The sequence below is a fragment of the Schistocerca serialis genome, chromosome 2 (assembly GCF_023864345.2).
Source record: "Schistocerca serialis cubense isolate TAMUIC-IGC-003099 chromosome 2, iqSchSeri2.2, whole genome shotgun sequence".
Taxonomy (NCBI): Eukaryota; Metazoa; Arthropoda; class Insecta; order Orthoptera; family Acrididae; genus Schistocerca; species Schistocerca serialis.
The window spans coordinates 460,671,844-460,693,241 of record NC_064639.1 but is presented as its reverse complement, the minus strand read 5'-3'; the positions used below and the strand labels follow the sequence as shown (position 1 = coordinate 460,693,241).

The following is a 21,398-nucleotide window of genomic DNA, read 5'->3' as shown; positions in this document are numbered from 1 at the left end:
ATGTTTCTTTTGTACTACAGACGCATTTCAGTTACCCCTTAAAACATGTTCTGACGTTATATTTTAGTCGCACAGAAGAATAAAAATATTTGCCCATTCCATTAATAATTTTTGGGTCACTTTCCAGGAAGGAAATTGATGGGTGTAGTGCTTAAGTGTATGTCATTAGCAGGCAGCGATATCCAGTGGTGTCGTCGAGAAACTGTCGCAGAATTTCCAGGCGGCTGGTTCTGCTTGAAGGCGGTGGCCGACGCTGCGGATGTGAATGAGTTTGTGGCTGCCGCGACGACTGTGTGATTGCCAGCAAACTCGTGCGACCTCCCAGTACACTTCATTCAAAATTACTTCAGGCTCGATAGCAACCACGGAAAGAGTGAAGACAGACTCATTTGGAAGGCACGGCAAGTGTTCAATCACTCTCACGAGTGATGTAGTCACAGCGACCACCGGCGGTAGCTTAGCCACCACCCGCAATACAACAGGATTCCACACCTGCATTATGCTTCAGTCTCATGTATAAGCTACTGTTTGTATAATCTGCTAATTAGCTCTGTGATCTGACATGAATTAGTCAGATACCCTCCAAAATAATTAATTAGGAATTGAATGGCTACTAAATGGAACAAGAATCACAGTTACTTCAGTTTGTTCTGATAAAGTGAGTCGTAAATCGCCTGATAGTCAGTAATAATACTCAAGTGCAACCTTAGCCCATATGATAAAGGGTCTAGGGAAAGATTCGAATATTCGTGCCTAAAATGAAACTACTTCAGTCACGAAGTTGTACCGTGATTTTAGTATGAAAGACAGGGAGTGCTAGGGAAAGGACTGCATTGCAGCTGCGGATGGAGTAGAAAGCAAGCTGGTCACCTGAATCTGAAAACAAGACTTCAGAGCTACTGTAACTCGATGAAAATGATTTTACTGTTCTTATGCAATCCCCCACTGTCACAGCTCGATCTCACCATATAAAACTGCAGCTGGAAGCCGAAGAAGCTGGAGAATGAATCACTGGCGACACAGTACTGTTCCTTGCCAGTGGCTAGGTTCAAGTTAGCCGGAATCTTTCTAATCTCTCAGCTCATGTGGTCAGAGGTGGACATTGGCGGCGTTACAGGCTGGCGTGGAAAAGGTCTGCCTGTGGAAAGCACCCAGTGAAGAAGAAGCCTGGCGATGAAGTAATTTTGTACCAAATGCTTACTAAAACTAAAACTTGTATTTTTGCATTTTGAGTTATTTGTTGCGTTCATGTTGGCTGGCCTACGGATATTCCAAGCGCCAACTGGCAAAAATATTCCCTAGAAACCGCTGGTCCCCTTCTTTGCTCGGTTAGCCCGTAACACACGTCAACCATTCAGTATTGAAGAAAGGCATCTCACTCTCTTTCTATCTCTCTCTCTGCCCTATGAATTGGATCCGCGGCAGCAGGGTCGTGTTTTTCTTTCTAACTTCCAGTTTATTTACATTAACCAAGTTCTTATATTGCGTAAACATTCAGTTTTTGCGAAGTCAACGTTCGGCGGTGCTCCACGCTTTCAAAGGTGCACCAAACTGCGGGTACTTACTTTTTCTGTATGTTATCTGTAGTGTCTGGTGTGTTCCAAAGGAACACGGATATCTCCGTTTTGCGGACAGTAGTGCCTTCCGGGAACTTGATGCGAACAGCGTTCCTTTTCTCTCCACTGCTGGGTAGTGGAACAGTCGCTGCTACAGACCTTATGTCAAAGGAGACAGTGCCTGTGTTGCCCGCTGTGTCTTCGGCACCCATTCGCAGCACTACAAAAGAAGGTCCAGTTGACACCATTGCACTGGCCTGCACCCCTCCTGATGCATCATTCTGAGATCTCCCCCGAGTGCGGGCGCCCTATCTGTCTACGTGATTCTGCTGCTTACCTGAGCACTGTCACCTCATTCCACTGAGCTTTCAAAGCTCATTTACATACATAAATGTAAATTACGTTAATTAACTACCCATAATCACTGGTACTGATACGCATTACATTTCTCACTGCTATTTAAATTTTTATTTTTTTTACTTTTTTTGACAGTCTGTAAATCGAAGTGCCATCGTCGATGACAGTCCAGATTTCATGGTGGAAGGTAATTAGGTGCTTGGGTTCACTTTATTATGGATAAACGTATCGGGGTCAACTTCTTAGGGCGTCTATATCTGTCCGCTAGATACCGCCAGTTGGTGGAATGGGTTAGGATGTCATATTACCGAGGACCGCGGTACCATACACCGGTGCCATGGGAGGGGTACTGTCCTGCCCAGATTTGTTATGTGGTACATCGAGTTACGCAAATTGTCTATTTTGTTGTGTAAGGTCGTCGTCCGTTTGCGAACTGCTTCCAGTACTCTATCCATATGGAGGGCTGAGTGCAAGTCAACGATGCGTGTATGGCGGTCTTCATCTAGTATTCATTGAGCACTACATTTTCTTAAACTTGTAGACGGGCAATTTGTGTTGGACTGGCAATGTCCCAGACCGAGCTGCCATACAGTATCTTGGAGAGCATTGTCGCCTAATACACTCCTGGAAATGGAAAAAAGAACACATTGACACCGGTGTGTCAGACCCACCATACTTGCTCCTGACACTGCGAGAGGGCTGTACTAGCAATGATCACACGCACGGCACAGCGGACACACCAGGAACCGCGGTGTTGGCCGTCGAATGGCGCTAGCTGCGCAGCATTTGTGCACCGCCGCCGTCAGTGTCAGCCAGTTTGCCGTGGCATACGGAGCTCCATCGCAGTCTTTAACACTGGTAGCATGCCGCGACAGCGTGGACGTGAACCGTATGTGCAGTTGACGGACTTTGAGCGAGGGCGTATAGTGGGCATGCGGGAGGCCGGCTGGACGTACCGCCGAATTGCTCAACACGTGGGGCGTGAGGTCTCCACAGTACATCGATGTTGTCGCCAGTGGTCGGCGGAAGGTGCACGTGCCCTTTGACCTGGGACCGGACCGCAGCGACGCACGGATGCACGCCAAGACCGTAGGATCCTACGCAGTGCCGTAGGGGACCGCACCGCCACTTCCCAGCAAATTAGCGACACTGTTGCTCCTGGGGTATCGGCGAGGACCATTCGCAACCGTCTCCATGAAGCTGGGCTACGGTCCCGCACACCGTTAGGCCGTCTTCCGCTCACGCCCCAACATCGTGCAGCCCGCCTCCAGTGGTGTCGCGACAGGCGTGAATGGAGGGACGAATGGAGACGTGTCGTCTTCAGCGATGAGAGTCGCTTCTGCCTTGGTGCCAATGATGGTCGTATGCGTGTTTGGCGCCGTGCAGGTGAGCGCCACAATCAGGACTGCATACGACCGAGGCACACAGGGCCAACACCCGGCATCATGGTGTGGGGAGCGATCTCCTACACTGGCCGTACACCACTGGTGATCGTCGAGGGGACACTGAATAGTGCACGGTACATCCAAACCGTCATCGAACCCATCGTTCTACCATTCCTAGACCGGCAAGGGAACTAGCTGTTCCAACAGGACAATGCACGTCCGCATGTATCCCGTGCCACCCAACGTGCTCTGGAAGGTGTAAGTCAACTACCCTGGCCAGCAAGATCTCCGGATCTGTCCCCCATTGAGCATGTTTGGGACTGGATGAAGCGTCGTCTCACGCGGTCTGCACGTCCAGCACGAACGCTGGTCCAACTGAGGCGCCAGGTGGAAATGGCATGGCAAACCGTTCCACAGGACTACATCCAGCATCTCTACGATCGTCTCCATGGGAGAATAGCAGCCTGCATTGCTGCGAAAGGTGGATATACACTGTACTAGTGCCGACATTGTGCATGCTCTGTTGCCTGTGTCTATGTGCCTGTGGTTCTGTCAGTGTGATCATGTGATGTATCTGACCCCAGGAATGTGTCAATAAAGTTTCCCCTTCCTGGGACAATGAATTCACGGTGTTCTTATTTCAATGTCCAGGAGTGTATAATCGAAGCATTTGCTGTGGTACTGGAGTCAGTACATTTGAAAAACGGGAGGAGTTTCTTGGTCATACCAAAACTTTGTTCCTGAGAAGTTCAATATGTTTTTGGAGAAAGAAGGTCAAAATGGTTCAAATGGCTCTGAGAACTATGAGACTTAACAGCGGAGGTCATCAGTCCCCTAGGACTTAGAACTACTTAAATCCAACTAACCTAAGGACATCACACACATCCATGCCCGAGGCAGGATTCGAACCTGCGACCGTAGCGGTGGCGTGGTTCCTAGAACCGCTCGGTCACTCTGGCCGGCGAGAAAGAAGTGTTTCTACAAAGTGACACCCAGATAGGTCACCGTTAACCCCCAAGGGGGTATCCCACCCATGCAGCCTCAAGTTGGTAAACATCGAGGGGCGTTTCTTCCTGAGACAGATGGCTGTCGTCTTGGCGGAATTTAGTCGCACCGTGCTGGTCTTACACCAAGCGGCTGTGGAATCTAGTTGACATTAACAGCATCGAATGTTGGCGTGAATATGCCTGCCGCCGGTGAGAAGAGCCGTATCATCCTCAAACTGCGCAATTTGTACCCTTGTGACAGTTGGCATGTCCCTAATTTAATGGATTTTCATACTCTGATTTTACGAGTGTAATGGTTGCGAGCTAATTTTGGAAAAAAAAAAAAAAAAATCTGTCGCATAACTCAAACAACTTTCTACTTTGTGTGGTATTCTTTTTTTTTCTTCTGAAAATTTCAGTTAAAACTTTGTTTATTGTTACTGTTGTTTGTTGCATGTTTTGTGACACTGAAGAATAACAGAAGAAAGTTTGCCAAGTGTTCCGAGTGGTAACGTACGAAGTCGCGCTGTTTGTCATGCGATATTATCGTACGAGCTCAGCCGAGAGAAAGGAAGACTTAAGGTAGTACTCTTCTTTCTGTCAACTATGTGACCGAATGAGCTGCAGCAGCTTCGAATGTGAGCAAAAAACTTGTGAGGATTTTGAAAGGAAGTGATCACGTTCTAATGCACATCTCATCAGGAATTCAGTCTTTAAAATACAACAGAATTCTATCTCCTTCTTTTGAATATAGCTGCGGTAATAGTGAGGCACAGCTTTTTGAGTTTCTATTTTTCTTTCTCCAAATTCCAGGAACTGATTTTAAGATAATGCACGAAAAGAAGCGCAACGCGCACAAGTTTTATGGTAAATATAAATTTTCTGATCAAATAACGTAAAAATATGTTGATTAAAACGATAGCAGTCAGTTTCTCGCAATGAAACTAAACCGAGGACTGTGTGAGTGTCATAATTTGTCGCACACACCTAAAATAATATCTGTTAGAAATGTCTATCAGGGTTGAAGTTTGGAACATAAAATATGTGATTTATTCTCAAGATTTAGTTCGCAAAACTGTTATCCTAAATTCAGTTTAAAAGAAGTTCCCCACGCAATGAAAATTCGGTAATGCCAGTAGGAAACGCATTTACATAAATTTACGGTACATCGTCCTAAGAATTTGTTTCCATGAATAAAACTAAAACGAAATGTCTAAGTACGTAAATGATCTGAGAGACAGATTGAGCAAGAACGTGCGGCTGTTGCTGATGACGCTGTGGTGTATGGGAAAGTATAATCGTTGAGTGACTTGGACGAAATTGCAAATTACAAGTTGATGTTGTGAGCCGCAGCTTGCCCTAAATGTAGAAAAATGTAAGTTAATGCAGATCAGCAGGAGAAACACAGCATTAGTAGTGGGGTGCATAACACAGTCGTGTCGATTAAATATCGAGGCGCAACGGTCATGTAAGGATAGGAGAGAAGGCGAATGGTAGACTTCGATTTCTTGAGAGAATTTGAGGAATGTGTAGGCCATCTACAAAGGAGACAGCATGCAGAACACTAGTGCGACCCATTCTTGAGTACTTCTCGTGTTTGTGGGGTCCCAACTGGTTGCATTAAAAGAATACTTAGAAGCATTTCAAAGGCGTATTGCTAGATTTATTACTGATAGTTTCCATCAGATCGCAAGTATTACGGAGATGCTTCATGAATTCAAATGGGAACGAAGGCAAAGCCTCCCACCCTGAGAGAAGTCTCTCCCTCCAGCGATCTGCAAAAGCTGTAAGAAGCCTGTCTACACACCTAATTGGCCAGCTCTAATCCTACATCTGGGCAATCTATTTGTTTGTTTACAAGTTTTATTGATGTTGTGTAATGTCCTCTTTTACCACGACAACATATTCCAACATCATTCCTGCACAGTTTTGAGAGATGATTAATTTTTTCGATCAAAACTTCGTACTCTGACGGATCACACACGTGACAGTACAGGAAATTGCCGTGACTGAAATTTGAATTACCCTCCATATTACTCAGGAGCCAAGCACATACAGGGTGCACAGATCTGCCCATAAAAATAAAGAATACTTGAAATTGTGGGTCTAGCAGAAGGATTAATACCTTTTTCACGCTTAACATGAGAACGCACGCAGGCAAACTACAGCACGCCATTCGTATCTCTGCAGACCCAGTAAAGAAATTTCACGATGTAAAGAGTCCACAGCGGTAAGAAGGTAAATATGGGCAGCTGTAGCATAACGCATTCGTAGCTTAGTGGCATAGTCGGCTGCGTAATGGGTAACTGTCTGGCGACGTGGTCTGGGCTCTATCTGACTTAATGCAAAGTTTTTTGCTGTACCCTGCTATTCGTTCACTCAGTAATAATCACGAAACTGTTGAGTCGTAGTAATCACGAAACAAATAGAAAAGATATTTTCAGCTCTTAAAACTGCACAGCATGTGGCTTCTTTACCATTTGATACCTGCATCCAAAGGCCTTCAACTTAAAATGACTGTCTACAATCTCCGGGTAAGGGAATATATGAACTGAGCAATAGATCTCTAATTTTCTGCCACATACTCCCTGGCGGATAAGGTGACGGCAACCTTGGGTTCTTGGAGGGGGCAAAGCCAGTCTGATTCGCATAATCCGTTTCGTGTCGGGTGCAAAATGAGGCCAGTCTGGAAGAGAAATCTCACTCTGTTTTGCAAACCACTTCTGCGCTATCGCTGACATGTGCATGGGACACTGATCCTGCCGGAAATAGATTACTCGCTGAGGATATAGTTGTCGCACTGACGGAATAGTAATATTACTCATAATACGGGTACAATGCACAAAATCAATTTGACCATCTACCCGAGGAAACATTCCAAGTCCACGGGAACCCATCCAGTCCCAAACTGCCACAGAACGCGGTCACTGCGACATGACTCATTGACGTATTTGGTATCGAAACGGCACATTGTGGCCTGTGTGCTCGTACTGGGGCTTCTTTTACTGAGTAAAAAACCGATTCGTCGGAAAACATCACGTTTCGCCAGTCACGACTGACATTGTCTCGACAGACGCTAATCGGAGAATAATTTGTAAATTTGTGGTAAGATCTTATGGGATCCAACTGCTAAGGTCATCGGTCCCTAAGTTTACACACTACTTAATCTAACTTAAACTAATTTACACTAAGGGCAACACACAACCAACACACAACCCATGCCCGAGGGAGGACTCGAACCTCCGACGGAGGGAGCCACTCGGATCCGCTAATCGGTAGAGTCGATGATGATCGCGGTGCCCCTCCTTGGTGGCCATGCTTTTCCTTCCGAAGCCCGAGTCGGAGTCGAACAGTATCCGAAAAACGCGGAATGTGATGTGCTGACATGTTCATTATCTTGGACAGGTGTTGTAATACGCCAGAAGCCAGTTTTCACATACCTACTGGATTCTTCATTTTCTCAATCACGTTTTGTCCATCGTCGTGTAGAACGCTGAGGAACGCCATAAAGTGTCCCGGTCGCCGACAGCATCAAATTCCCTCCCTCCACAAGAGCGTTGACGCTGTCACGAATAGCCAGTCGACGATGAGGCATGGTGCATGAATAATGTTACTCGACTGAAAGCGATGCGGAGCAGCTGTTTGACTTTGCTCATGTACTGTCATTGGCTATTGTAGAACGAATGGTGCACTTTCAGGCCTGTCTCGACACTACAGATTGTGAATCACTGTGTAACACCAGCGAGACTATGAGAATAATTTTCACATATAATATCAAAAGTAGCAAACTGAAGTTTTCGACTCTGGGGAAGACACTCTCCACCAGAAGTGAGTCATTAATTTATAGAGAAAATTCCTTCGTATCCTCTGTGGGATACTAGATGCGCTTAATTGATATGTGTTCCACACAGTACAGTGGAGGGTATCATAGGCAACACATTGTTAAACCAAAAGACTGTGTCTCTTACAGCAAAAAAAATAAATAAATAAATAAATAAATAAATAAAATAATAATAATAATAATAATAATAATTTTAAAAAATCACACTGATTCGAACATGAGTTACGCTGCTTTACCTATAAAGCCTGCACGTTGTTTATTCAGCCACGTTGTCCATATGTGAATGGTTATTCAGTTAACATACACTGTATCTGTAGATAATAACAGCATTTTTTACTTTCAGAAAATATTTTGTGCCTTCTTGGAACACATCTGGTATAGGTCTACTGACAACATCAGGTCCCGTAACTTTTGAAATATTTCCTCGTCTGCACGTTCTCAAGTTAAACAGAAAAATATGACATTAGCTGCGATTTCTACCGGCCAACTTTTGTTTTGTCAAATGTACATTTTCTTTCCCCCACGCTCCACTGCGGCACTTTATCGCCGACGCACAGGGCAACAACATGTATGGGATCAAGTCGTCCATACCTGCGACTACAGCGGCCTTCCGGAACGCACCCGCAGAACTGTCGTTGTCCAGCGAGGGGCGTCCTCCCTCTCGTGTGTCTCACCCTAGTAACAAAGATCCAGTGAATTCCATAACGGGGTGTTTGATAAGGGCTGCACTGATTCCGCCTGCTCTCTCGTCGAACTGAGTTATTGCTCTGCAGCCAGGGACAAGCTAGAAACGTAACTTTCTCATTGACTCAATTCTACATTATCTTGGTTATCGATTTGTGGGGACGGATTAAACAACATGACAGACGAGTAACACTCTAAGGCAGCAAATATGTGTTGTTAGCATCAATACATACAGAACTGTACCATGATGAAAAAGATCGCTTCATCTGTATGATAAATGTTTATTTACGGTCCAACTAGTTTCGCGGATTTAGAGACACATCTTCAGGGATGAATATTTATTCCTTAATTTATTTCAAACGAAAACCAGTCGGTGTCCCAACATTCTTTGTCCAGTTGTGATAAAATTTTCAGCCGTCAAGATGTCCGTAGCCCAATTTAAAACAGGGCAGGCGCCGGTTCAGTTCAGTTCAGTTCATCTAGGTGGTCACTGCGGCCACATGTCGTTACGACGAAGTTACGCCTTCGATTTCCTGTATCGCGAGGATGTTCCCTGCATTCTGCCCCGTCTTAAATGTGACTGCCGACCTCTTGACGACTGAACATTTTTTTATCGCAGTTCGACAAAGAATGCTGGGTCATCTACTGGTTATCGTTTGAAATAAATTATGAGATACGTATGTATCCTTGAAGATTTGGCTCTAACGTCACGAAACTGGTTAGATCATAATTAAGGTTTATCATACAGCTGAAGCAGTCTTTTCCATCACGATAGCACTCTAAAAAGTAAACTTGATCATGTTGAGCCCACATATGACATGAATGTTAGTGATTAATGAAAATCACCTCAACTGTCCGCCCGCGCAGCTGAGTGGTCAGCGCGACAGACTGTCAATCCTAAGGGCCCGGGTTCGATTCTCGGCTGAGTCGGAGATTTTCTCCGCTTAGGGACTGGGTGTTGTGTTGCCTTCATCATCATAATTTCATCCCTCTCGACGCGCAAGTCGCCCAAGTGGCGTCAAATCGAAAGACCTGCACCCGGAGAATGGTCTACCTTACGGGAGGCCCTAGCCGCACGACATCTACATTTATTTACCTCAACTGAATGGTTACATATTTATTGTTTTATGACGAGTTTCGTTTCTTTCAATATTTTCATGCTGTCTGCAGCTAGACGACACAGGAAATTAGGCTATAGTTACAGCATCTTAACAAACAAAATAGGGGACTCGCACTTCACACTAAATCCTCAGCGAATTGTGATGAAGTAATGACATCAGTGTTCTGGTTGTCATATGTAATGTTAAAGACCAAGTCCCAGAACATCAACTGTAAACATTCTGACTGCACTTACTCGCTGCAACGCAGCGCACTTTTTGCAGCGGATTAATCTTCTGAACGTGCAGTAACTTTGGTGCGAAACAAAGCGGTGTATTTCGCTCGCCACGAAAAATTAAAGACGAAGAAGAAGAATTATTATTATAATTACCACAAAACCTGAAGAATTACGGCCGGAAGCAATTACGTGCCACGAATTGCAAACGCGGCGGAAAATTCTACAAACCTTTAATTAATCCGGGCAAGGCTTGCTTCTGCTGAAGCAAAGGGCACGCAAAGGCGGTGAGGCCGCATTTCATTCGCGGCCGAGGTTTGAAATTCGGCGCCAGCCGCCGCGCCGCGCCCGGAGGCCGGAGCGCAGGGCTGTAAATCTGCCGGACGCCGAGGCCGTAATTAAAACTGCAGCCGTCGGCCACGGGCGGCCGATGCTCGCAGACTGCGTAACCAGCCCCGACGCTGGCTCCCGTACTCGTGTAGAGGCACGCACCACCTCTTTTCGTGGCGAAAAGTCGAAGAGAAGCGTCTGCTGCCTTCGTACACATCGTCTAGGCACTTCACAGCTCGCGCGATTTGACTACGCGCACTCCTCGTTAAGGATTGGCAGCCCTACTTTCACCTGCGAAACGAAATAAAAACTCGCAACTGTCACACTACTACACGAAACGTATTCGCAGTTGCAAGTATGAACCAACTTCGGCTATGTATTAGAATGAGGACAATGAAAACTTGTGCCTGACCGTGTCTCGAATCCGGATTTCCCACTTTGCGCGAGTTGTTGCCTTACTAGACTTCGCTATCCGTGCACGAATCGCGGCCAAACCCAAACTTTCATATTTCGTCGTCCTTGCGTCACCATCTGATCTCTTACGTTACGTATATTCCCATCCAGGAAGAACATACTCGTATTTATTGAAATTCGAGGGCCTGCTATTGGCGAATAAATATGAAATAATAGAGCATGTGTTATTAAGTTGTACGATGCAAAGTTCCTTCGGACGTGAATGCATTTCGTATTTATTCGCCAGTACTGGGCCCTTCACTTTCGGTAAATAGGTCCTTCCTGGACGGGAATGTACGTAACGTACGACTATAGGTTGTGACACACGGATGTCATCACATGGAAGTTTGGGTCTGGCTATCATATGTGCACGGATATCCGAAGTTGTCAAGGAGACCACTCGCGTAAAGCGGGAAATCCGGTTTCGATTCCCGGTCTGGCACAGACGTTCATTGCTCTCATTCCAATATACAGCATAAGGTGGTTCATATTTGCAACTGGGAATATATTTTCCGTATTTATAGACAGCTGTAGTTGCCATAATGCCTCTTCTTTCCGAAGGAACAATGTATCGTGCTTCTTAATAACACCTGCACTGCTATTTCGTCTCGCACCACTTATCTGAGTCCTTTGTAACTATACTAAACCCATGTAGATTCCTGAGACGATCACAAGACCCAATACAATACTGTGCAAACACTTTCTCTTTATCCTCCAAAGCTGACTCCTTGCAGCACTCACTGAATTCTAGGAGTAAAAGTATCAGGATAATGTTTAAAACTACGTCTCCAAACCGTTAAACAAACTGAAATATTTCTTTCCCACATGAATTATGTGCTTTATTTGAACTTTAGCGAACCTTTCAACCAACACCTCCCCGAGCCACCTGCCAGTTCGAGAAATTTAGGCTTACACAACGCTTTGCCAAATAGCAACACGTAATAGCTTCGAAATTCACAGATGTCGAACAGCAATCTCCGCATAATTAAGATACCATAAAGTTTCTCGCACCTGCATTAAATCACAATATAGCCTTACTGCTAAAGGAAGCAGTCAGGGTGGCAATGATGTCTTGGTTGTCTGGACCTATCCTTAAGTGGACAGGTTGGACGACACTGACTATCCACATGTTAGAAAATTTGTCTGGTATCTTGTTACTTCTGTCTGGTGCCTGTTAAGTAATTTCTGGATTTCGCAGTTCCTTGATGACTAGGAGCTAGTTCCTCTTACGGCTTCATGCAATGGAGCATAGGCCTAACGTATCTCTACTTCGTGTTGACTTTGTTCTCGGTTGCTTTGAGTACGTTATTTCTTGATTTTGACCTTTGATTTGCCATATTGTGGATATTTTTCGACCATGGAACACTTCATTCGCTCTTTGTAGGTAACTGCCACACATCAACTTGTCGCTAGAGTGATTCCAGTTGGACGATCATCTTCATTTCTGAGAGTCGCTTTCAGACAGCCAGCGATAAGTCTACGTGCTTCACTGACTTAGACGTCAACATACTTCTCATGTACGGATTAGCACCAGTTCGGAGAGCATACACATCAGCGGAGAAGCAAACTGCCAGTGCTGTTGTATTTACCATTTGTAGCTTACCAACAGAATTTGATCCCAGAATTTTCTAGAGGATATTGGTTCTATCATTGATTCTCGTTTAGCCAGTTCTGCTTATGTGTCAGGGTATTGACCAGAGGAATAGTAAAGTACGTAGGGTACGGACAGTGCGTTACTCAGCTTTACTTGGAACCCTCTGGATGTTTGTTGTAGTGGTAAAAGTGGCGAAAATGAGTTTTTGTGGCTCAACACGATTCCCTAAGAATTTACTGACCTTTACTCCAACTCCCTGAAATGCACTGCCCTGAACGGCCGCGTCTCGTTTATCATATATCTCAAGTTGGATCTGGTGGTTAGTCATTGACATAAATTTTAAAAAATGTTGGAGATCAGTACTCTGCCCTGAGCTAGATCATTTTCCTGCCACCGCCACCTGCTGTTCCTTCCAGGAATTTCACAAAGAGCACGCGGAATTTCTAAATAGTTTTTTTGAGTAAAGGTCTTTTGCACCAGAGGTCGATCAGCGCCACATTCATACTTCTGCGTTCAGCGTTATTTTCTATGAACTACACTACTAAAAGTATCCGGACACCTGGCTGAAAATGACTTACAAGTTACAATGAAATGAACACCCTCGCTGCTTACAGGCGTTGACATACGTCAACGGGGACAGATGAAAATGTATGCCCCGAGCGGGACTCGAACCCGGGATCTCCTGCTTACATGGCAGACGCTCTATCCATCTGAGCCACCGAGGACACAGAAGATAGCGCGACTGCAGGGATTTATCTCTGGCACGTCTCCCGCGAAACCCCCGCCCATTATACTCATTACTCGCGGCGCGTTGCGATTCCCGTAAGAGTTCGGGCACTGTTTGTGCATTCGCACAGAAGAAGAAGATGGTCAAGTGTCCGGTGAGCCTTAACTATATATTTACTAAGATGGTATTTGCTCATTCTAACGAGCTGCTTGGTCACCGATAGTACCTGTTCTTTCGGACATGTCCGAAAGAACAGATACCATCTTAGTAAATATATGGCTTACAAGTTCTTGGCGCCCTCCATCGTTAATGCTGGAATTCAATATGGTGTTGGCCCATCCTTAGCCTTGATGACAGCCTCCAGGCGCTGGACAGTAGCCTATTCTTCACGGAGTGCTGCACTGAGGAGAGGTATCGATGTCGGTCGGTGAGGTCTGGCACGAAGTCGGTGATCCAAAACATCCCAAAGGTGTTCTATACGATTCAGGTCAGGACTCTGTGCAGGCCAGTCCATTACAGGGAAGTTACTGTCGTGTAACCACTCCGTCACACGCCCTACATTATGAACAGGTGCTCGATCGTATTGAGAGATGCAATCGCCTTTCCCGAATTGGTATTCAACAGTGGGAAGCAAGGAGGTGCTTAAAACATCAATGTAGGCTGTGCTGTGATAGTGCCACGCAAAACAACAAGGGATGCAAGCACCCTCCATGAAAAACACGAGCACACCATATTACCACCGCCTCCGAATTTTTCTGTTGGCACTACACACGCTGGCAGATGAAGTTGACCAGGAATTCGCCATACCCACACCCCGCCATCGGATCGCCACATTGTGTACCGTGATTCGTCACTCCACACAACATTTTTCTACCGTGCAATCGTCTAATGTTTACGCGCCTTACACCAAACGAGGCGTTGTTTGGCATTTACCGTCGTGATGTGTGGGTTATGGGCAGCCGCTCGACCATGAAATGTTTTCTCACCTCCCGCCTAACTGTTATAGTACGTGGAGTGGATCCTTATGCAGTTTGGAATTTCTGTCTGATGGTCTGGATAGATGTCTGCCTATTATACATTATGACCCTCTTCAACCGTCGGCGGTCTGTCAGCCAACAGACGAGGTCGGCCTGTACGCTTTTGTGCTGTACGTGTCGCTTCACGTGTCCACTTCACTATCACAGCCAAACAATGGACCTAGGGATGTTTAGGAGTGTGGAAATATCGCGTACAGACATATGACACAAATGACACCAAATCACCTGACCATGTTCGAAGTTCGTGAGTTTCGCGGGGCGCCCCATTTTCCTCTCTCACGATGTCTAATGACTACTGAGGTCGCTGATGTATGAGTGGCACCACATTGCATCTAATATGAAAAACGTGTGTTTTTGGGGGTGTCCGGATACTTTTGATCACATAGTGTATGTATACACTGCCGGAAAAAAATCACAACACCAAAAAATAATTAATGTAGGGAAATGAAATTTCGGGAATGCATTTGTCTAGGTAACATACTTATGCGATTAACATTGCAAGATCGCAGGTTAATTTAAGCGTGAGATAACCATTGCAAATGTGTAATGCTAGTATATTAATAACCGGTGTATCCTCCAGAATGTTGAATAAAGCCTGAAAACGTGCGTGCATAGTGTTGTACAGGTGCCAGATGTCAGTTTGTGGGATGGAGTCCCATGACAGTTGCACTTGGTCGGTTAATAGAGGGACAGTTAATGCTGTTTATGGATGACGCTGGGGTTTCGTCCGATGGTGTCCCGTATCTGGTAGATTGGAAACGGATCTATTGATCGAGCAGACCAAGGCCGCATGTCGACACTCTCTAGAGCATGTTGTGTTACAACAGCGGTATGTGGGCGAGCCTTACCCTGTTGGAAAAGACCCTTGGAAAAGACCCCCTGGAATGAAGTTCATGAATGGCAACACACATGGTCGAATCACCGGACTGAAGTACAATTTTGCGTAGGACAACCACGAGAGTGCTCTGCTCTCATACGAGGTTGATTGCAAGCCCTCGGTTCGTCTCCTTCTATCACTGGTACCAAGGCACAACCGACTCTTTCCAGAAACGTAACATGCCTCCACCCTCCTCTCCAATGATCTCTCGCTTGACTCCACTGAATTCGCAATGGCGATGGTTTGGGGTCAGTGTGCTGCACTCAACGGGGCGTCTGGCTCGGAGCAGTCCTAGTAAACGATTTGCAGCAGTTCGTTGTGTCACTCTGGTGCCAATTGCTGTTGAAACTGGTGCTGCAGACGCAGTACGATGCACCAGAGCAATAAGCCAAACACGATGGTCTCCCGTCTCGGTAGTACCATGTGGCCGTCTGGAGAGTGCTATTTTTGCGACCGTACATTCTCGTGTTCACTGCTGCCAGCAATCACGTGCAGTGGCTACATTCCTGCAAAGCCTTTCTGCAGTATCGGAGAAGGAACTTCCAGCTTCTCGTAGACCTATTACACGACCTCATTCTAACTGACTGAGGTGTTGATAATGACATCTTTGTCGCCTTAAAGGCATTCATGACTAACGTCAGCTCACCACCGGGTAACTAACGCTCTCGACCGTTACAGGGTGTATTTAAACCAAACCTGATTTGTATCCCCATAGTGGCGCTACAAACGCAACTCATATGCGAATGGCGTGGAATCTGAATCGACATCATCTTTCAGATGTAGAAATACGGCTACCAACTTCCGTTTATGTCGCACTACGGTTAGGAATCCGTCGTGCTGACCAAGCAGTTATTGAGGTGGACGAATAAAAAAAACATCAGGTGGTAAATTATACGATGTGTTTGTGGAAGACTGTTAGATGAAGAGAAGAAACTAACACAGGGAAGTGAGTACATATTAAGTACAAATGAACACAATATCTGCATCTGTACGCCTAACACTATACTGTTTGACAAAAAATGTAAAGCACTAAGCGAAGAAAGGAAGGAGGAGAGGAAATAAAGTTCTCTGGGTTGAGAGGATATGTAATATTATTTCAGTGGCTACAGTTTCGAGTTTAATGTAGGTAGAACTTGGCAGTGTGAGTCCACTTACCAGCATGACGTAACACTTCATCTGTCCCGGCTGTATACACTGACTCATAAAGTCGTTGTATCTTCTCCTGAGGAAAGCTGGCCCACAACTGTGGCAACTGGTCTTTGACATATTGGATGTTGGCGCTGGGACAGAGTTGATGTCCGAGATGGGGCCACACATGTTCCATCACTGACAGATCAAGGTATCTTGTGGTCACGGGAGAACCTCAGCATCAGACAGTTCGCAGAGACACATGCCACGTTTGATGAGCGCAGTGCTGTTGAAAAATTACATTGTGATAATTTTGCATAAGACTTAAAACACGAGGAGATGGGATGTCCGTGACACCATCAGAGTTCCCGCAATCACTACCAGCCCTACCTGAAACCACATCCAATGACTTTCCTTAACATGATGCCAGGAATAAAAATGGTATGCCTCTTCAAAACACTAGAAGAAAGGGGCCTCTCGCCACATTGCCACGATACTAGCCGTCTATAGTTATTCTGGCTACTGCAGAACACAATGAGACGCCGCTTATCAGCAGTCCGTGCTTCCTGGACGTGGTATCACACCAAACCAGCCGTTTGTGTTGTCGTGTTACTGGCAGCCTTCGCATGGGAAGCTAATCCTTAGCCCGGCTGGTGTTAGTCGCAGATATAAAGGGGTTATGGTGTGCCTGGCTCACAATACGGCGGTATAAAACTGCGCTAAATGAATCAGCCGAAAAGGAATACAAATGTCTAAAAAATGAGATTGACAGGCAGAGGACAAATATAAAGATTTAGAAGCATATATCACTAGGGAAAAGACATATGGCCGCCTACAGGAAAATTAAAAAGACGTTTGGAGAAAAGAGAATTATCTGTGCGAATATCAAAAGCTCAGATAGAAAATCAGTACTAAGTAAAGAAGGGAAAGTAGAAATGTGCAAGGGACATATATAGGGTCTATATAAGGAAACGTACTTGAGGGCAATGTTATGAAACTGCATGAGGACGTAGATGAAGATGAGATAGGAGATTTGATAGTGAGTGAAGAATTTGACAGAGCACTGAAAGATTTAAGTCGAAACCAGGCCCCGGGAATAGACAACATTCCTTTAGATCTGACAGCCTTGGGAGAGCCAGACACGACAAAAGTCTCCCATCAAGATGTACGAAACAGACGAAATACCCTCAGACATCAAGAAGAATATAACAATTCCAATTCCAAAGAAAGCAGATGTCAAAATGACCGAAGTATCTGTTTAGAAAGTTACAGCTGCAAAATACTAACACGAATTCTTTGCAAAAGAATGGAAAAACTGGTAGAAGCCGACCTCGGGGAAGATCACTTTGGATTCCAAAGAAGTATAGGAATATGCCAGACAATACTGATCCTACGTCTTGTGATAGAAGATAGGTTAAGGAAAGCCAAACCTACGTTTATAGCATCTGTAGACTTAGAGAGAGCATTTGACAATGTTGACTGGAAAACACTCTTTGTCGTTCTAAGGGTGGCAGAGGTAATATACAGGGAGCGAAAGGCTATTTACAATTTGTACAGAAATCAGATAGCAGTTATAAGAGTCAAGGGGCTTGGAAGGCAAGCAGTGTTTGACAAGGGAGTGAGACAGGACTGTAGCCTATCCCCGATGTTATTCAATCTGTGCATTGAGCAAGCAGTAAAGGAAACAAAAGAAAAAATTGGAATGGGAATTAAAGTCTAGCGAGAAGAAATAAAAACTGTGAGGTTTGCCGAAGACATGAGAATTCTGTCAGAGACAGCAGAGGACTTGGAAAAGCAGTCGAACGGAAAGGACAGTGTCTTGTACATAAGATAAACATCAACTAAAGCAAAATGAGGATAATGGAATGTAGTCGAATTAAATCAGATGATGCTGAGGGAATTAGATTAGGAAGTGAGACACTTAAAGTAGAAGATGAGGCTTGCTGTTTGGGCAGTAAAATAACTAATGATGAATGAAGTAGAGAGGATATAAAATGTAGACTTGCAACGGTAAGAAAGGCGTCTCTGAAAAATAGAAATTGGTTTACATTGAATGTAGATTTAAGTGTCAGGAAGTCTTTTCTGAAAATACACTCCTGGAAATTGAAATAAGAACACCGTGAATTCATTGTCCCAGGAAGGGGAAACTTTATTGACACATTCCTGGGGTCAGATACATCACATGATCACACTGACAGAACCACAGGCACATAGACACAGGCAACAGAGCATGCACAATGTCGGCACTAGTACAGTGTATATCCACCTTTCGCAGCAATGCAGGCTGCTATTCTCCCATGGAGACGATCGTAGAGATGCTGGATGTAGTCCTGTGAAACGGCTTGCCATGCCATTTCCACCTGGCGCCTCAGTTGGACCAGCGTTCGTGCTGGACGTGCAGACCGCGTGAGACGACGCTTCATCCAGTCCCAAACATGCTCAATGGGGGACAGATCCGGAGATCTTGCTGGCCAGGGTAGTTGACTTACACCTTCTAGAGCACGTTGGGTGGCGCGGGATACATGCGGACGTGCATTGTCCTGTTGGAACAGCAAGTTCCCTTGCCGGTCTAGGAATGGTAGAACGATGGGTTCGATGACGGTTTGGATGTACCGTGCACTATTCAGTGTCCCCTCGACGATCACCAGTGGTGTACGGCCAGTGTAGGAGATCGCTCCCCACACCATGATGCCGGGTGTTGGCCCTGTGTGCTTCGGTCGTATGCAGTCCTGATTGTGGCGCTCACCTGCATGGCGCCAAACACGCATACGACCATCATTGGCACCAAGGCAGAAGCGACTCTCATCGCTGAAGACGACACGTCTCCATTCGTCCCTCCATTCACGCCTGTCGCGACACCACTGGAGGCGGGCTGCACGATGTTGGGGCGTGAGCGGAAGACGGCCTAACGGTATGCGGGACCGTAGCCCAGCTTCATGGAGACGGTTGCGAATGGTCCTCGCCGATACCCCAGGAGCAACAGTGTCCCTAATTTGCTGGGAAGTGGCGGTGCGGTCCCCTACGGCACTGCGTAGGATCCTACGGTCTTGGCGTGCATCCGTGCGTCGCTGCGGTCCGGTCCCAGGTCAAAGGGCACGTGCACCTTCCGCCGACCACTGGCGACAACATCGATGTACTGTGGAGACCTCACGCCCCACGTGTTGAGCAATTCGGCGGTACGTCCACCCGGCCTCCCGCATGCCCACTATACGCCCTCGCTCAAAGTCCGTCAACTGCACATACGGTTCACGTCCACGCTGTCGCGGCATGCTACCAGAGTTAAAGACTGCGATGGAGCTCCGTATGCCACGGCAAACTGGCTGACACTGACGGCGGCGGTGCACAAATGCTGCGCAGCTAGCGCCATTCGACGGCCAACACCGCGGTTCCTGGTGTGTCCGCTGTGCCGTGCGTGTGATCATTGCTTGTACAGCCCTCTCGCAGTGTCCGGAGCAAGTATGGTGGGTCTGACACACCGGTGTCAATGTGTTCTTTTTTCCATTTCCAGGAGTGTATTTGTATGGAGTGTAACCGTGTATGTACGTGAAATATGGGAAATATGGACGATAAACGGTTTAGATAGAGAGACTAGAAGCTTTTGAAATGTGGTACTACTGAGCGAGGTGGTGCAGCCGGCCACTGTGGGCAAGCAGTTCTAGGCGCTTCAGTCCGGAGCCGCGCTGCTGCTACGGTCCCATGTTCGAATCCTGCCTCGGGCATGGATTTGTGTGATGTCCTTAGGTTAGTTAGGTTTAAGCAGTTCTATGTCTTGGGGACCGATGACCTCAGATGTTAAGTCCGATAGTGGTTAGAGCCATTTGAGGTGGTGCAGTGGTTAGCACACTGGACTCGCATTCAGGAAGTAGACGGTTAAAACCTGCGTCCGGCCGTCCTAATTTGGGTTTTTCGTGATTTCTCTATATCACTTCAGTCAAATGGTTCCTTTTAAAGGGCACGGTCGGCTTACTTCCCCATTCTTTCCTAATCCGACAGAACCGACGACATCGCTATTTGGTCACTTCCCCGCAAATCAACTAAGCAACCTGATGTGGACGTACAAGCGAATGCTGAAGATTAGATGGGCAGATCACGTAACTAATAAGGAGGTAACGAATAGAATTGTGGAAAAAGAAATTTGTGGCACAGTCTGACGAGATGGAGGGATCAGCTGGTAGGACACATTCTGAGACCTCAAGGTGTTACCAATTTAGTACTGGAGGAAAGCGTGGGGGTAAATATCTTAGAAGGAGAACAAGAGATGGATACAGTAAGAACATTCAGGAGAATGTAGGTTGCAATACTTACGTGGAGATGAATAAGCCTGCACAGGATAGAGCTGCATGGAGTGCTGCATCAAACCAGTCTTCGGATTAAAGACTACAACAACAACAACAAATATTTCTTTGCGCAATCTGATTTCCGTTATTTTATTACAATGATCCTTTTTCAATATACGAAAGGGCGCCAAGAGAATATTTTCAAATTCGATGGAGAAATTTGGAGATCGAAATTTCTTGAAAAGATGTCGCCGCAGCGAGAAACGTCTTTGTTTTAATGATTGCCACCCTAACTTGCGTATCATATCTGTGACACTCTCTCAGCTATTTCGTGGCAGTACAAAACGAGCTGCCCTTCTGAACTTTCTCGATGTCATCCATCAGTCTTACCTAGCGAGGATCCCATTCCGTACAACAGTACTCTAGCAGAGGATTGACAAGTCCAGTGGGGACAGTCGCTTTAGAGGATATGTTGCATCTTCTAAATTCTCTCGCAATAAAACGTGTTATTTGGTTCGACTAGTTATGCTGCACACAAGCGGTATCTTCCGCCTCTGTGCAGTGGATCAACAGTAAGTTATAATGTTCAAACCAAGTACACAGGGTGAACATTAATAAAATCGGAAGACTGCAGGCACGGATTACCGACTGCAAACTGAGAAGAAAATATCCTATGAACACGTGTCCGGAATTGCATCGTTGCGGCGGTAGATGGCACTGACGAATGACAATTCGTCTGACCACGTGCTGTGTGTTCTTTGCGTGTTGCGGACTGTGTGACTGACGCAGCGTACTTTAAGCCCTAGAATGGTTCGCTGCCTCTCGACCATTAC

The 21,398-nt window shown here is 45.9% G+C and overlaps 1 protein-coding gene across 1 annotated transcript in view; it reads right to left on the bottom strand.

Moving 5' to 3' along the window:
* Nucleotides 1-21,398, bottom strand: part of LOC126457360 (schwannomin-interacting protein 1 homolog) — a 1,975,729-nt gene that overhangs the window by 1,129,061 nt on the left and 825,270 nt on the right. The gene's annotated exons all lie outside the window — the stretch shown is intronic.